The following is an 18,279-nucleotide window of genomic DNA, read 5'->3' as shown; positions in this document are numbered from 1 at the left end:
CAGGAAGGGGGCAAATGGCCCGGATATGAAGTGGTTAATTGCTTTTTAATTGATGATCATGGGCATGTATTTATATCTGTATGGAGCACCATTATGTTTGTTGTCACTGCTTGAGAAAGGTTCCATTAAGGCCTCTTTCACACTGGCGTGTGTGCCCTTTGCCGTATTGCGGACCGCATTTGCAGATCCGCAATACACGGGTGCCGTTCTGTGGGCATTCCGCATTATGGATGCGGACCCATTCACTTGAATGTGTCCGCAAATCTGGAGATGCGGAATGGTGCGGAACGGAACCCTACGAAAGCACTACGGAGTGCTTCCGTGGGGTTTCGTCCTGTACTTCTGTTCCCCAAAAAGATAGAAAATGTCCTATCTTTTTGTGGAACAGCCGGATCGTGGACCCATTCAAGTGAATGGGTCCGCGATCCGCTGCGGCTGCCCCACGGACTGTGCTCGTGTATTGCGGCCGGCATTTTGCTGGCCGCAATACAGCAACGGGGCGCACACACCAGTGTGAAAGAGGCCTAAGAGGACCGAAGCGTTGCTGCTATTTGGTGAATAAACACATCTTTTTTTGGGAAGTGCCACGGAATTCGTTTTCTATATTTTTATGCTAGTTAAAATAAATATATGGATGACATAAATCTGATGTCTCTGGATAGTTCTAAATGAAGAGTGCCTGTCTACAACAATACATATAACTAAGTTTGACGGAGTGAGTCATAGAGCCAGAGCACCTTTATCGAGAACAGGAAAAAGGTTGAGCCGCTAAATTAACCAATTTTTGTAGCACAAATACTTGACTGAAATGTTCAGATCACAAAAAATGCAGTATGCTGTATGCAGTCTACTTAACAGCAAACATATGGGTTCGTCATGGTTATATTTAAATTTGATATACGATCCACTAAAGTAGTTACTCTTTCATGTTGTTACATTTGACATTTTCCAGTGCTGAAGAAATCCACGCTATTTAATCAGTTGTGACCTCTATTTTTCTCATGACTACAGTGACCACAGTTTGTCCCAATATAGGCTTCTTGGGCTAATATTTTCCTCCACTATGACATTGTAGCCTGTGCTAGAAAGCACTACTTTAGAAACTGGTTCCTGTAGAAAGAGATTTGTGAAGGAAGTAAGCAGAGTCTAATATAAGACATGATCCTCAGTGCCATGTGAGTATTTCAAGCAGTGAAAGGAGCAGAGGAGACTGTGGTACAGAGCACTAAAGAGAACCAGGAGAAATAGCTACTCCAAAGCAGTGGGGCCTGCATGTGCAGGGGGGGATTGGTCATAGACCCTACAGGGAAATTTCCCGGTGGGCTGATGCCCCAGGGGGCCACCCAAGTCCTCCTTTCTGCTGCTGACCGGGTACATAATGAGCTCTCAACAGTAACAAAGAAACAAAGAATGTGGCAGATAAGAACAATTTGGCCCATCTAGTCTGCCCAATATACTGAATACTATGGATAGCCCCTGGCCCTATCTTATATGAAGGATAGCCTTATGCCTATCCCATGCATCCTTAAACTCCTCCACTGTATTTGCAGCTACCACTTCTGCAGGAAGGCTATTCCATGCATCCACTACTCTCTCAGTAAAGTAATACTTCCTGATATTACTTTTAAACCTTTGTCCCTCTAATTTAAAACTATGTCCTCTTGTAGCAGTTTTTCTTCTTTTAAATATTATCTCCTCTTTTAGCTTGTTGATTCCCTTTATGTATTTAAAAGTTTCTATCATATCCCCTCAGTCTCTTCTTTCTTCCAAGCTATACATCTTAAGGTCCTTTAATCTTTCCTGGTAAGTTTTATCCTCCGATCCATGTACTAGTTTAGTAGCTCTTCTCTGAACTCTGTCCAAAGTATCAATATCCTTCTGGAGATATGGCCTTCAGTACTGCGCACAATACTTCAAATGAGGTCTCACTAGTGCTCTGTAGAGAGGCATGAGCACCTCCCTCTTTCTACTGTTAATGCTTCTCCCTATACACCCAAGCATTCTGCTAGCATTTCCTGCTGCTCTATGACATTGTCTGCCTACCTTTAAGTCTTCTGAAATAATGACCCCTAAATCCCTTTCCTCAGATACTGAGGTTAGGACTGTATCACTGATTTTATATTCTGCTCTTGGGGTTTTACGACCCAAGTGCATTATCTTGCACTCATCAACATTAAATTTTAGTTGCCAGATTTTTGACCATTCCTCAAGTTTTCCTAAATCCTTTTCCATTTGGTGCATCGCTCCAGAAACACCAACCCTGTTACAAATCAGCATAAAGACACACTTTACCATCGAGGCCTTCTGCAATTTCGCTGATAAAGATATTAAACAATATGGGTCCCAGAACAGATTCCTGAAATACCCCACTGGTAACAAGACCATGGTCTGAATATACTCCATTGACTACAACCCTCTGTTGTCTGTTCCTCAGCCACTGCTTAATCCATTCAACAATATGGGAGTCCAAGCACAAAGACTGCAATTTATTTATAAGCCTTCTATGTGGGACAGTATCAAAAGCCTTACTAAAGTCTAGATTAGCGATGTCTACTGCACCTCCGCCATCTATTATTTTAGTCACCCAATCAAAAAAATCTATAAGATTAGTTTGACATGATCTCCCTGAAGTAAACCCATGCTGTTTTTCATCTGTCAATCCATGGGATTTTAGATGTTCCACAATCCTCTCCTTAGGTATGGCTTTCATTAATTTCCCCACTATTGATGTCAGGCTTACTGGCCTATAGTTGCCCAATTCCTCCATACTACCTTTCTTGTGAATGGGCACAACATTTGCTAATTTCCAATCTTCTGGGACGACTCCTGTTACCAGTGATTGGTTAAATAAATCTGTTAATGGTTTTGCTAGTTCACCGCTAAGCTCTTTTAATAGCTTTGGGTGTATCCCATCAGGCCCCTGTGACTTATTTGTATTAATTTTAGACAGCTGACTTAGAACCTCTTTCTCTGTAAAGACACATGCATCAAAAGATTAATTAGTCTTCCGTCCTAACTGAGGTCCTTTTCCTTCATTTTCCTTTGTAAAAACTGAACAGAAGTATTCGTTGAGGCAGTCAGCTAGTTCTTTATCTTCTTCCATATACCTTCCTTCTTTTGCTTTTAATTTGGTAATTCCTTGTTTTAGTTTCCTTTTTTCATTTATGTATCTGAAGAATGCCTTATCGCCTTATTTCACTGACTGGGCTAATTTCTCTTCTGCCTGTGCTTTAGAAGCTCTTATAAAACTTGTTTGGCCTCTCTCTGCCTAATCTTATAAATTTGCCTGTCATCCTCTTTTTTTTAATAATTACTAAATGCTATCTTTTTGTTTTTAATGATTTTGGCCACTTCTGCTGAGTACCACAGTGGTCTCTTACTTTTTTTGCTTTTACTGACAAGCCTAATGCAATTATCTGTTGCCTTCAATAGTGCCACTTTTAAGTAGTCCCATTTCTCCTGGACTCCACTGAAACTGTTCCAATTTGATAGGGACTCGTATACTACTAATCTAATTTTAGAAAAATCAGTTTTTCTAAAATCTAAAACTTTAGTTTTTGTGTGGTGTGACTCAGTCACTGTACTTATAGTAAACCACACTGACTGGTGATCACTAGATCCCAAGCTTTCCCCTACAGTAATATCAGATACCAAATTCCCATTTGTGAATACTAAATCTAAAATGGCCTCCTTCCGGGTTGGCTCCTCAACTACGTGCTGTAGAGATAATCCCAGTAGGGAATTTAGAATATCTGTACTCCTGGCAGAACTAGCTATTTTGGTTTTCCAGTTTACATCAGGAAGATTTATGTCACCCATAATGATAACTTCCTCTTTCAATGTTATTTTATCTATTTCCTCAACTAGTAGTTAACTTTGTGAGAACCAGGTACTCAGTTAGCCAGCCAGCAACCTCCCATATCCTCCTAAATTAAACTGCTGTGGCTTGCACCTCACCTCCTTAGCCCAGGACCAGCTTTTGGAGCGGTATATTGTGCTGCACTGTGTTATTTGGTTCTGATGGGATGGTATTTTGCATGTTATTGTTGACCCCGCCTACTTGTATTACCCCACCTTCTGTTAATTTGGACCTGCCTACAACAGGGGGCCACTTTAACTGCATGTGCAGTTTGCCCCTTTGCATGTGGATTTCATCATTCCCAGATCAGTCTGGACACTAAAGTGGACCAGAGAGCCAGAAACAACCAGGAGCAGCTATTTAGTGTGAGAAGCACAAACACTACCAATGTCACATGCCTTCAGAGCAGATTGCCAAAAAGCAGGAGGCATCTGATGTACCACTAGAAGGATTAACTTAGGCATCAAAGATTGTGCTGTAATTTCAGTACAGAGACTGTGTTTTATAAAAAAGAAAAAAAATGAAAACTTTACAAACTGTTAAAGCAGCCAAACGCCTGAGCACCACAGTGACGTGTTCTAAATCTGTCTTAGTTCAGATATTTTACTGTTGCACACTTAATGACCCATGCAGTGATAAGTTAAGTATTGTTTTGTTAGGAAATGTCACAGACACTAGACCATGACATCCTCAACTACCGTATAATATTCTTTCTAACATAGAAAGTATATTATAGTGAATTTGTATTGTGCAGCAGTTGTGTGCGGTTCTGCTGAGATACCGCAGCTATACAGAGTACCAAACGCTATTGGAAAAAATAATATTTCTACTGGTGTGATATAACTGTTGTCTCCCCAAAACAGTGATTGAAGCAGGGGTGTTATATACCAATAATATACTTTCTATATAGTGCATTTAGGTAGTGCAGCATTTTTGCGGTTTTGCTGCGTTACCGCAGCTACACAGAGTGACAAACGCCATTGGAACAAATAATTTCTACTGGTGTGATACACCAGTTGTCCCCCAAAAAACTGATTGAAGCAGAGGTGTTATATACCAATTATAAACTTTCTATATAGTGCATTTGGGTAGTGCAGCATTTGTTTGTGGTTTAGCTGCGTTACCTCAGCTACACAGAGTGACAAACACCATTGGAACAAATAATTTCTACTAGTGTGATATACCAGTTGCCCCCCAAAAAAAATGATTGAAGCAGTGGTGTGATATACCTTCTTCCACAAATACTGCTCTTCTATAGAGACTTTTGTCACAGGGTCATTTTGAAAATGACAGGCAGAGGAAGAGGCAGGCCATTCTGCAGAGGTAGGGGTCAGGCAGGTGCACCAGGCCGGAGCCCAAGTGGGAAGTTGCAGAAGGTGCGTGCAATTATGTCAAAGGATGCACCAGACTTGGTTGAGTGACTCACTCAGCTTTCCGCTTCTGCACCTTCCTCATCCTATCTGCACCCTCTTCACTCTGTGCTGTGTGCACCCCCAAAGAAGCCACCACCACCATATCCCCTTTGCTCAAGTCAGATGAATTATTTTCACATCCATTACAAGACCATACCGATGCACAGCCAATTTTTGGCTTCGGATCAGGAAGAGGAGGTTTTAACGGTAGCCACCCAGCAGTCTGACGACAGTACCCAGATCAGCCCAAGGAGGGTGGTCCCCACTGTTTGTGCCAATTCCGAGATCTCTAATGTCAGTGGTGATGAAGGTGACGAATCCGATAATGACGTGTCGATGGACTTCACGTGGGTGCCCACAAGAGAGGAAGAGGGGGGGAGTTCAGAGGGAGAGACGGAGCAGCAGATAGGGAGGAAAAGAAGGAGAAGCAATCAGAACTCGCAGTACACAGGAGGCAAAAAGCAGACTGCAAATGTATCTGGAGCGAGCCATCCACCATGCACGGTCACTGCAAGAGGAGGGCGGTTTAAAGATGTGTTGGTCACTTCAGATATGAGATCATTCTTTCAGCCAACCCATCGACAGCCTCCCTCCGGATCCAGCCTCAGGGAATGCCTAGACCGACAGGTGTCCGACTACATCGGGATGTGGAAGCTCTGTGAAGCGAGGAACCCCTGGACTACTGAGTGTGCAGGCTTGACCTGTGGCCAGAGCTGGCACAATTTAACATGGAACTCTTGGCTTGCCCCTCGTCCAGTGTCCTGTCCGAAAGGACATTAAGCGGGGGATCGTGACCGATAAGCGCACTCGCCTAGCTCACAACAGTGTGGACTACCTCACAGTTCTAAAAATGAATGAGGCAAGGATCTCGGAGGAATTTAACACCTATGACGACCAGGTTTAATTGAATTTCCTCATGCCAGCCCATAAATATCCGCCTCAACCCAGAACAAATATTGGTCCCTGTCTTAAGTAAATACAGCGGCATAAAAGGCCTTTTCTGTTCGTTGAATGTCTAATGTTTTTTGGCCTCAGAAGAATTTAACACCTGTGACGACCACATGTTTTAACTATTATAATTAGTTTTTTTTTTTCAAGAGGATTTCGTTAGCCATGTTTTTAATCCAATTTTTTTATTTTTAGTTCTTTTTGACATCTATTTGTACTAGCCTACAGTAAAATTGCCGTCTAATATACCTCCAGCCACCTAATCACTTGATAATTTATGTACGGTGAATGCATAATTTTTGGGGCCTGTAATCTAACTGGCCAACAATAAAATTGTTATATGGTGACCGCCTAATTTACCTCCAGCCACATTATCAATTGTGCTTTTCTCTTTGGTGAATAAATAAAAATAATTTTTGGGGCCTGTAGTCCACTGGCCTGCTGTAAAATTGATATCCATTGACCGTCTAATGTACCTCCTGCCACATAATCACTTGATCATTTATATACGTTGAATGCATAATTTTTGGGGCCTGTAATCTAACTAGCCAACAGTAAAATTGTTATATGGTGACCCCCTAATGTACCTCCAGCCACATTATCAATTGTTCTTTTCTGTCTGGTGAATCCATAATGTTTGGGGCCTGTACTACACTGGCTTGCAGCAAAATGAATGACCTTCTAATATACCTCCAGCCACATAATTACTTGTTGTTTTCTGTTCAGTGAATACCTAATGTTAGGGACTTCGGAGGAATTCAACACCTCGACCACGACGACCACGTGTTATCAAATTTCAACTATTATCATTTGGGTTTTTTTCAACAGGGGGGATTTCGTTAGCCATGTTTTTAATCCAATTTTATATTTTTTTGTTCTTTTAAACATATGTATTTGACATCTATTTGTACTTGCCTGCAGTAAAATTAATATCCTATGACAGTCTAATATACCTCCAGCCACATAATAACTTGATGTTTTCTGTCAGGTGAATGCCTAATTTTTGAGCCCTGTACTCCCGTAGCCTAAAATAAAAATTTTGTAGGCTCCAGCAGGTCACATTATTGACAGTTTCCATTTAAAATGCATAAAAATGGACCCTGATAAAAATACATATTTTTTGTGGGAAATTTTGCCATTGATCCCCCTCTGGTATGTCACTGTGCATGTTGTGGGACAATTTGTGCACTTCTTGTAAGTATTTGGTGGCTGCTATAATGACCTGAAGGTTTTTCAGGTTCGCCTGCCATTAAAGTGAATGGGGCCCGCCGCGAACTTGCGGTTCACGAACATTTGATCGTGTTTGCATGATCCCGTTCGCGAATCGTCCCGGCCGATGTTCATCCATTACTATTAGTAAGGCACCCTGGGCTGTCACTCTCTCAGTTTCTGGCCATAACAGCACTATTTTCCAAGGCCTTTCTCAGTCCAGATAGCAGTCAGGACCTGTTTCAGTGTTTTTAGGGACACCTTCAGTTATGGGCTCTGCTTGTGTGGCAGTGAAAGCAAAGCTATAGCTGTTGCTTGTAAAGAGGACAGGCTATCATTCACCACCCAATAGGCTCTCAGGATGAACAGCTCTAGCATGGCTTGCTGGCCATACCTAACTCCATTATCACACACCAGGTCTGCCTCTACACCATTCCATTAACACCAAGCAGCTCCTTATAGCTACATTTGGCATACTGTACTTTCTTTTGCTCCATCTACGCAGTCCCACCACCATCTAGTGACTGCACTCATGACCAGAACCAGTGCAGAGGAGAATTTTTCTGGAAATATGGATGCACCACGCAACAGCACATTGACCTGTCAATGTTTGACAGCAAATCAGTGTGCAAGTCACTACATATGTATGTCAGTAAAATATGTTCGTAATTGTGTGTGTCACTGTGTCAGGTGTTTGATAAAATACCTCTTCCCAATGTCATCTTACATTGTATGATGATAATTTTTATATACATTTACAGAATCTGAGAGGGATAAGAATGGAAAAAGGTCACAGTATACCTCAACAGTATAAGATGTAAGCTTTATTGATATCAATTAAAAATACCCCAAGTTAGTAAATAAAACTGATATTGCAAGTATATTGCCTGCGAAGACCCTGGTAATCTAAGAAGGGAAGATTACTTGCCCTTATCGCTGCCCCTACCAACTACTTGATAAAATACCTTTCTTCCCAATGTCATCTTATATTGCATTATGATAATTTGAATACATTTATTGAATCTGAGAGGGAAATTTTATCATCTGAATCTCTACATCAAGCTATGGGTATGTACTTTTTTTTTTTTAAATGTATGAGAGCCCTTGTCTCTGAGCATGCATTCTTATAGTCATGCAAAGCAGTAGCAAGTTGCAGTAGCCCAGTACAACAGGGGGCATCTGCAATTTGTTTTAGTGTTTGTAATGTTAATGTAGTGCACCGTGTGTTTCAGCATGTTCTAGGCGTGGCTAGAACTAACAATCCTGGCTCAGCTCTCTCTGGAGCTTGGGGTGGGGGCTGGCCCCTCCAACTGGTTCCAGAAGATTCCAGTTAGAGTAGTTGTAAGGTAGGGGGCACTTATGATGTGCTCCACTCCCCCAGACTCCAGCTTCACCAACAGCTCCAGGAGATAAAAGAGGAAGCTTTGATGGAGGATCTGCATGGCCACATAATTCACAAGGCTGAGAGTCCACAAGGTAACCCAGCTTGATGTATTCCAGACACTGCTGCTGAAAAGGGAAAACATAGAAACATAGAATGTGTCGGCAGATAAGAACCATTTGGCCCATCTAGTCTGCCCAATATATCTGAATCCTATGAATAGTCCCTGGCCCTATCTTATATGAAGGATAGCCTTATGCCTATCCCATGCATGCTTAAACTCCTTCACTGTATTTGCAGCTACCACTTCTGCAGGAAGGCTATTCCATGCATCCACTACTCTCTCAGTAAAGTAATACTTCCTTATATTACTTTTAAACCTTTGCCCCTCTAATTTAAAACTGTGTCCTCTTGTGGTAGTTTTTCTTCTTTTAAATATGCTCTCCTCCTTTACCGAGTTGATTCCCTTTATGTATTTAAAAGTTTCTATCATATCCCCTCTGTCTCTTCTTTCTTCCAAGCTATACATATTAAGGTCCTTTAACCTTTCCTGGTAAGTTTTATCCTGCAATCCATGTACTAGTTTAGTAGCTCTTCTCTGAACTCTCTCTAGAGTATCTATATCCTTCTGGAGATATGGCCTCCAGTACTGCGCACAATACTCCAAGTGAGGTCTCACCAGTGTTCTGTAGAGCGGCATAAGCACTTCACTCTTTCTACTGCTTATACCTCTCCCTATACATCCAAGCATTCTGCTGGCATTTCGTGCTGCTCTATTACATTGTCTTCCCACCTTTAAGTCTTCTGAAATAATTACTCCTAAATCCCTTTCCTCAGATACTGCGGTCAGGACTGTGTCAAATATTCTATATTCTGCCCTTGGGTTTTTACGCCCCAGGTGCATTATCTTGCACTTATCCACATTAAATTTCAGTTGCCAGAGTTCTGACCATTCTTCTAGTTTTCCTAAATCCTTTTCCATTTGGCGTTTCCCTCCAGGAACATCAACCCTGTTACATATCTTTGTGTCATCAGCAAAAAGACAAACCTTACCATCGAGGCCTTTTGCAATATCACTTATGAAGATATTAAACAAAATTGGTCCCAGTACAGATCCCTGTGGAACCCCACTGGTAACATGACCTTGTTTTGAATGTTCTCCATTGACTACAACCCTCTGTTGTCTGTCACTCAGCCACTGCCTAATCCACTCAACAATATGGGAGTCCATGCTCAATGACTGCAGTTTATTGATAAGTCTTCTGTGTGGGACAGTGTCAAAAGCCTTACTAAAATCTAGATATGCGATGTCTACTGCACCTCCACCGTCTATTATTTTAGTCACCCAGTCAAAAAAATCGATAAGATTAGTTTGACATGATCTCCCTGAAGTAAACCCATGTTGTTTTTCATCTTGCAATCCATGGGATTTTAGATGTTCCACAATCCTATCCTTTAATAGGGTTTCCAACATGGTAAGACACCCCAGAATAGAGGACACTACAGCCACAGTTTCATTACAGCCACTGAACCCATGATCCCTCCCTGCTTCTTGCTTGTGGGCCAATGAGAAGGCTGCAATGTCTTTGTCTGAGCTTAGCAACATCCCTAGCAACCAATAGGAAAGTTGCCTACCTCATTACTATATAAGAACCTCCCCAGCAGCCATTTTCTACAGCAGTGTCATTGCTGTGCTCTGTGCTTTCCACTCATTACATTAGATAGATAGATAGCTTATATACATAATACAGATAGTTAGTGGGAGATACTCAGTGTAGGTTATATTCTGATATAGTGTAGCTGATAGGTGCAGGGTGTTAGGTAGTGTGATAGGTTCTGCTGTCCATGCATGCATGTTACAGACATTTTGCTGTGATGTCACAACAGTACATAGTGCACCAATCAGTAATATGTAGTCAGACCTGATAAAATGTGAAGTTTCACATATTGTGCCAAAATACGCACCGCATTAATTGCCAATTAGAGCAATTGCAAATATATTGGAGCACTCCATATGCATATAAAGAAATTTTTTATGTTCTTCCGTGCCGACCATTTTCTACAGTCTCAGGAAACTTCTAGCAGCTTGGGAACTGTAGCAAAAGTGACCCATGCCTGTATTGCGCGCACTTTACGCAAATATTACATTGGCAATTTTCGCAATCAAGAAAATAATAGCGAATTCTCTAATTCACGAATATATGCCGAATATATTCAAATATTGCCCCTGTTGCTTACCACTATTAGTGACAACTTTAGGACCATACCATTGTAAAGTGCAATTTAAGGGCATGTTCACATCTGCGTTAAAGATTGGTGCCTGGCACTTTCCTTATTTTTGTTGTTCTGCTCCTATAATGGAGCAGAACATCCGAAGTAAATAACACTGGTATGAAAGAGCCCTAAGGGGTATTTCAACTGGAAGTCATCATAGTTTGGGAGGAAATGGGGTCCTAAGGCAAATCTAATATTGACACAGTGGGTCGATGCTGTCTACTTGCCAAACCTTGACAGCATTTGTGGTTGATTGTCTTACAGAACTGCTTCTGTGAGTTTCATGTCGGATCCACTACTCTTGCTAATGCTGTAATAAGTAATAATATTAACATTCACTTGTCACCAACATAAGCTTATCAATCTATACAATTGTAAATCATATTGCTAATATTAACACCTATTATTTTAGATGGATCCATATTACTGACTTTATAATAAGCAATGTTCTAATGATTATGACATCATTATGATATTCTCTTATTCTAAACATTACAAAAATTGTAATTGTTTCACTTGTATTCTATTACTATTCCATCTGAACAGACTGCACTGCGTTACGGCAGTTATTGTGGAAATACTGTGTCATCCAACAGATTTGACTTTGGGCTAATCCTAAGGACGTTATCCTGGCAGTTCCCTGATTTTCACTCTTTAACCCCTATACTAGGATATGGACTTTGCTGCAGGTGTAGTCTCTGTTTGGTTGATAGCTGACCTACAGGGGTCAGAGACACCAATGTGCAGAGCACCGAAGGGTCAGGAAAAATTCTAGTCAGGGACAGGACAAGTTCAGTGCATGGCAGAGTACGTGCAAAATGGTAAAAGGTCTGGGCAAACAGTAAAGGGTCAATACAGAGGTCAGGCACAGGTCAGCCAGCAGAGGGTCAGAATCCAGGAACACGTTAGAAGTCGGTACACAGGCAGACAAACAGATTGTTAACTGCAGTTGGTGTGGATCCACTACACCAACAAACCGGTTTGACTTTGGTCTAGACCTAACGGTATTATACTGACAGTCCCCTAGTATTCACCCTTTAACCCTTATACTAAAATTTGGACTTTGATGCAGGGGGGCCAGCAGTCCGCCACCTCTTGAAATAGTCCTGGTATGGTTGGCAGTTGACTCACTAGGGTAAGAGATACTGTTGCGAAGCAACAAGGGTTAAAGCAATACTCATAGTCAGGAAACATACAAAGGTCAGGGCAGGAAGAATTTGCGTGAACCAGTGAAACTAGTCCTAGGTCAGGGCAGACAGCAAAGGGTCAATATGGTAAACAGGATAGGGTCAGGGCAGACAGTGGCAGGTCAGAATTGGTAACCAGGCAGGTAGACATGATGGTATGCACACACTGGCCCTTGCCAGCAAGAAGGAAGCTGCAGCCTGCATAGGACAATCACAAGGAACTCCGGCAGCCAGCCTGCTATGGGAGAGCAAAACCCAACTTAGAAGTTACATGAAAACTATCTCAAATTATATATTTTCCGCATAGTGTATACATTCCCAAATAGTTTGTTAGCATTTTAGTAGCTTGACAGGAACGTTCAAATAAAACAAAAATTCTATATTCAAGTTCCATTATAAAATATTGGGGCCTCTACCTAAAGTGGAGGCAAAATTATATACCTTATGCACCCCCTTACTTGCTTGATTTTGAATTTTTACTTTTCACTAAGCTAAAAGTTCAGCATGTAAGCTTTTAGCTTAGCGAAGTGGGCACAGGCAGGAGCCAGCTTCGCTCAGCTAATCCTGGCATAGCATATTGTGACAGGGTACTGTTTGCTATGGATACACAGCTGATAGTCCTACTGAATAGTAAAGAAAAACGAGTGGCCATCATTACTTTAAGAAATTAAGGTCAGTCAGTCCGAAAAATTGGGAAAACTTTGAAAGTGTCCCCAAGTGCAGTCACAAAAACCATCAAGCACTACAAAGAAACTGGCTCACATGCGGACTGCCCCAGGAAAGAAAAGACCAAAAGTCACCTCTGCTGCGGAGGATAAGTTCATCTGAGTCACCAGCCTCAGAAATCGCAGGTTAACAGCAGCTCAGATTAGAGACCAGGTCAATGCCACACAGAGTTCTAGCAGCAGACACATCTCTAGAACAACTGTTAAGAGGAAACTGTGTGAATCAGGCCTTCATGGTAGAATATCTGCTAGGAAACCACTGCTAAGGACAGGCAACAAGCAGAAGAGAGTAGTGTTGATCACGAATATTCGAGTTGCGAATTTTAATCGCGAATATCGGCACTTCGAGAATTCGCGAATATTTCGAATATCGCAAAATATATTTGTAATTGCGAATATTCGATTTTTGCGAAAATACCAGTCCATGCAAATTTTTATGCGAAAATTTGTATGCGAATTTTATGCGAATTTTCGCAATCAAGAAAATAATGCCTGGAGATCATGAATTCGCGAATTCTCGAATACATGGCGAATATTCGTCCAAAATATTCGCGAAATATCGCGAATTCGAATATTCCCCCTGCCGCTCATTACTAGAAGAGACTTGTTTGGGCTAAAGAACACAAGAAATGGACATTAGACCAGTGGAAATCTGTGCTTTGGTCTGATGAGTCCAAATTTGAGATCTTTGGTTCCAACCACTGTGTCTTTGTTCGAAGCAGAAAAGATGAACGGATGGACTCTACATGCCTGGTTCCCACCGTGAAGCATGGAGGAGGAGGTGTGATGGTGTGGGGGTGCTTTGCTGGTGACACTGTTGGGGATTTATTCAAAATTGAAGGCATACTGAACCAGCATGGCTACCACAGCATCTTGCAGCGGCATGCTATTCCATCCGGTTTGCGTTTAGTTGGACCATCACTTATTTTTCAACAGGACAATGACCCCAAACACACCTCCAGGCTGTGTAAGGGCTATTTGACCATGAGGGAGAGTAATGGGGTGCTGCGCCAGATGACCTGGCCTCCACAGTCACCGGACCTGAACCCAATCGAGATGGTTTGGGATGAGCTGGACCGCAGAGTGAAGGAAAAAGGGCCAACAAGTGCTAAGCATCTCTGGGAACTCCTTCAAGACTGTTGGAAGACCATTTCAGGTGACTACCTCTTAACCGCCTCCGGACCGCCTAACGCAGATCTGCGGTCCGGAGGCGGCAGCTGTGCGCTCAACGACGCATCGGCGCGTCATCTCGCGATAGCCGAGATTTCCTGTGAACGCGCGCACACAGGCGCACGCGTTCACAGGAACTGAAGATAAGCGAGTGGATCTCCAGCCTGCCAGCGGCGATCGTTCGCTGGCAGGCTGGAGATGTGATTTTTTTTAACCCCTAACATGTATATTAGACGCTGTTTTGATAACACCGTCTAATATACCTGCTACCTGGTCCTCTGGTGGTCCCTTTTGTTTGGATCGACCACCAGTGGACACAGGTAGCTGTGTAAAGTAGCACCAAATACCACCTACACTACACTACACTCCCCCCCTGTCACTTATTAACCCCTTATGAACCCCTGATCACTTCATATAGACTCCCTGATCACCCCCCCCCCGTCATTGATCACCCCCCTGTCCTTGATCATCCCCCTATCATTGATCACCCCCCTGTAAGGCTCCATTCAGACGTCCGTATGATTTTTACGGATCCACAGATACATGGATCGGATCCGCAAAACACATACGGACGTCTGAATGGAGCCTTACAGGGGGGTGATCAATGACAAGGGGGTGATCACCCATATAGACTTCCTGATCACCCCCCTGTCATTGATCACCCCCCTGTAAGGCTCCATTCAGACGTCCGTATGATTTTTACGGATCCATGGATACATGGATCGGATCCGCAAAACACATACGGACGTCTGAATGGAGCCTTACAGGGGGGTGATCAATGACAAGGGGGTGATCACGCATATAGACTTCCTGATCACTTCCCTGTCCTTGATCACCCCCCTGTAAGGCTCCATTCAGATGTCCGTATGATTTTTACGGATCCATGGATCGGATCCGCAAAACACATACGGACGTCTGAATGGAGCCTTACAGGGGGGTGATCAATGACAAGGGGGTGATCACGCATATAGACTTCCTGATCACTTCCCTGTCCTTGATCACCCCCCTGTAAGGCTCCATTCAGACGTCCGTATGATACCCCTCACGGAATCCAAATGCATAACATTTTTTAGACATTTATATTCCAGACTTCTTCTCACACTTTCGGGCCCCTAAAATGCCAGGGCAGTATAAATACCCCAAATGTGACCCCATTTTGGAAAGAAGACACCCCAAGGTATTCCGTGAGGGGCATATTGAGTCCATGAAAGATTGAAATTTTTGTCCCAAAAAATCAATTTCCGCTAACTTGTGCCCAAAAAAAAAATTTGATGAACTCGCCATGCCCCTCATTGAATACCTTGGGGTGTCTTCTTTCCAAAATGGGGTCACATGTGGGGTATTTATACTGTCCTGGCTTTTTAGGGGCCCGAAAGTGTGAGAAGAAGTCTGGGATCCAAATGTCTAAAAATGCCCTCCTAAAAGGAATTTGGGCCGCTTTGCGCATCTAGGCTGCAAAAAAGTGTCACACATCTGGTATCGCCGTACTCAGGAGAAGTTGGGCAATGTGTTTTGGGGTGTCATTTTACATATACCCATGCTGGGTGAGATAAATATCTTGGTCAAATGCCAACTTTGTATAAAAAAATGGGAAAAGTTGTGTATTGCCAAGATATTTCTCTCACCCAGCATGGGTATATGTAAAATGACACCCCAAAACACATTCCCCAACTTCTCTTGAGTACGGTGATACCAGATGTGTGACACTTTTTCGCCACCTAGGTGGGCAAAGGGGCACACATTCCAAAGAGCACCTTTAGGATTTCACAGGTCTTTTTTTACACATTTTGATTTCAAACTACTTACCACACATTAGGGCCCCTAGAATGCCAGGGCAGTATAACTACTCCACAAGTGACCCCATTTTGGAAAGAAGACAAGTTAGCGGAAAATGATGATTTTTTTAATTTTATTTTCTTACGAAGTCTCATATTCCACTAACTTGTGACAAAAAATAAAAAAATTCTAGGAACTCGCCATGCCCCTCACAGAATACCTTGGGGTGTCTTCTTTCCAAAATGGGGTCACTTGTGGGGTAGTTACAGTCATGTGAAAAAATTAGGACACCCTTTGCAAGCATGTGGTTTTTTGTAACATTTTTAATAAAAGGTTATTTCATCTCCGTTTCAACAATACAGAGAGATTAAAGTAATCCAACTAAACAAAGAAAACTGAAGAAAAGTCTTTTCAAGATCTTCTGTAAATGTCATTCTACAAAAATGCCTATTCTAACTGAGGAAAAAGATAGGACACCCTCACATGTATTCCCTCTTAAATTGGCTCAGATCTCACACAGGTATATCACACCAGGTGCACATAATTAGTAGATCGTTACTCTGCATGTTGAATGAGGCTTGCCCTATTTAAACCTCAGACATTTAGTTTGGTGTGCTCCTGACTGTTGAAGTGAGAGTGAGCACCATGGTGAGAGCAAAAGAGCTGTCAGAGGACTTCAGAAAAAAGATTGTAGCAGCCTATGAGTCTGGGAAGGGATTTAAAAAGATCTCAAAAGATTTTGTAATCAGCCATTCCACTGTCCGGAAGATAGTCTACAAGTGGAGGGCTTTCAAAACAACTGCCAACATGCCCAGGACTGGTCGCCCCAGCAAGTTCACCCCAAGAGCAGACCGCAAGATGCTAAAAGAGGTCTCCAAAAACCCTAAAGTGTCATCTCGAGAACTACAGCAGGCTCTGGCTACTGTTGATGTAGAAGTACATGCCTCTACAATCAGAAAGAGACTGTACAAGTTTAACTTGCATGGGAGGTGTGCAAGGAGGAAACCTTTGCTTTCCAAGAGAAACATCGAGGCCAGACTGACATTTGCCAGAGATAAAGTTGACAAAGACCAGGACTTCTGGAATAATGTTCTTTGGACAGATGAGTCCAAAATTGAATTATTTGGACACAACAGCAGAGGACATGTTTGGCGTAAACCAAACACAGCATTCCAAGAAAAGAACCTCATACCAACTGTGAAGCATGGAGGTGGAAGTGTCATGGTTTGGGGCTGCTTTGCTGCAGCAGGACCTGGTCAGCTCACCATCATAGAATCCACGATGAATTCTACTGTGTATCAGAAGGTGCTTGAAGAACATGTGAGACCATCAGTTAGAAAATTAAAGCTGAAGCGGAACTGGACCATGCAACATGACAATGACCCAAAACATACTAGTAAATCAACCAAGGATTGGCTGAAAAAGAAGAAATGGAGAGTCCTGGAATGGCCAAGTCAAAGTCCAGATTTGAATCCCATTGAGATGCTGTGGGGTGACTTGAAAAGGGCTGTACGTGCAAGAAACCCCTCAAACATCTCACAGCTGAAAAAGTTCTGCATTGAGGAGTGGGGTAAAATTTCCTCAGACCGATGTCGAAGACTGGTAGATGGCTACAAGAACCGTCTCACTGCAGTTATTTCAGCCAAAGGAGGTAACACTCGCTATTAGGGGCAAGGGTGTCCTATCTTTTTCCTCAGTTAGAATAGGCATTTTTGTAGAATGACATTTACAGAAGATCTTGAAAATACTTTTCTTCAGTTTTCTTTGTTTAGTCGGATTACTTTAATCTCTCTGTATTGTTGAAACGGAGATGAAATAACCTTTTATTAAAAATGTTACAAAAAACCACATGCTTTCAAAGGGTGTCCTAATTTTTTCACATGACTGTATACTGCCCTGGCAATTTAGGGGCCCTAATGTGTGGTAAGTAGTTTGAAATCAAAATCTGTAAAAAATGGCTGGTGAAATCCTAAAGGTGCTCTTTGGAATGTGTGCCCCTTTGCCCACCTAGGTGGCAAAAAAGTGTCACACATCTGGTATCGCCGTACTTAGGAGAAGTTGGGGAATGTGTTTTGGGGTGTCATTTTACATATACCCATGCTGGGTGACAGAAATATCTTGGCAAAAGACAACATTTCCCTTTTGTTTATACAAAGTTGGCATTTGACCAAGATATTTATCTCACCAAACATTTTTTTTATCAAAGACATGTAGAACAATAAATTTAGCGAAAAATGTATATAAGGATGTCGGTTTTTTTTTCAAAATTTTACAACTTAAAGTGAAAAATGTCATTTTTGGGCAAAAAAATCGTTAAATTTCGATTAATAACAAAAAA

The sequence above is a fragment of the Bufo gargarizans genome, chromosome 4 (genome assembly GCF_014858855.1).
Source record: "Bufo gargarizans isolate SCDJY-AF-19 chromosome 4, ASM1485885v1, whole genome shotgun sequence".
In the NCBI taxonomy this organism is placed as follows: domain Eukaryota; kingdom Metazoa; phylum Chordata; class Amphibia; order Anura; family Bufonidae; genus Bufo; species Bufo gargarizans.
Note: the sequence above shows the minus strand (reverse complement) of the source record.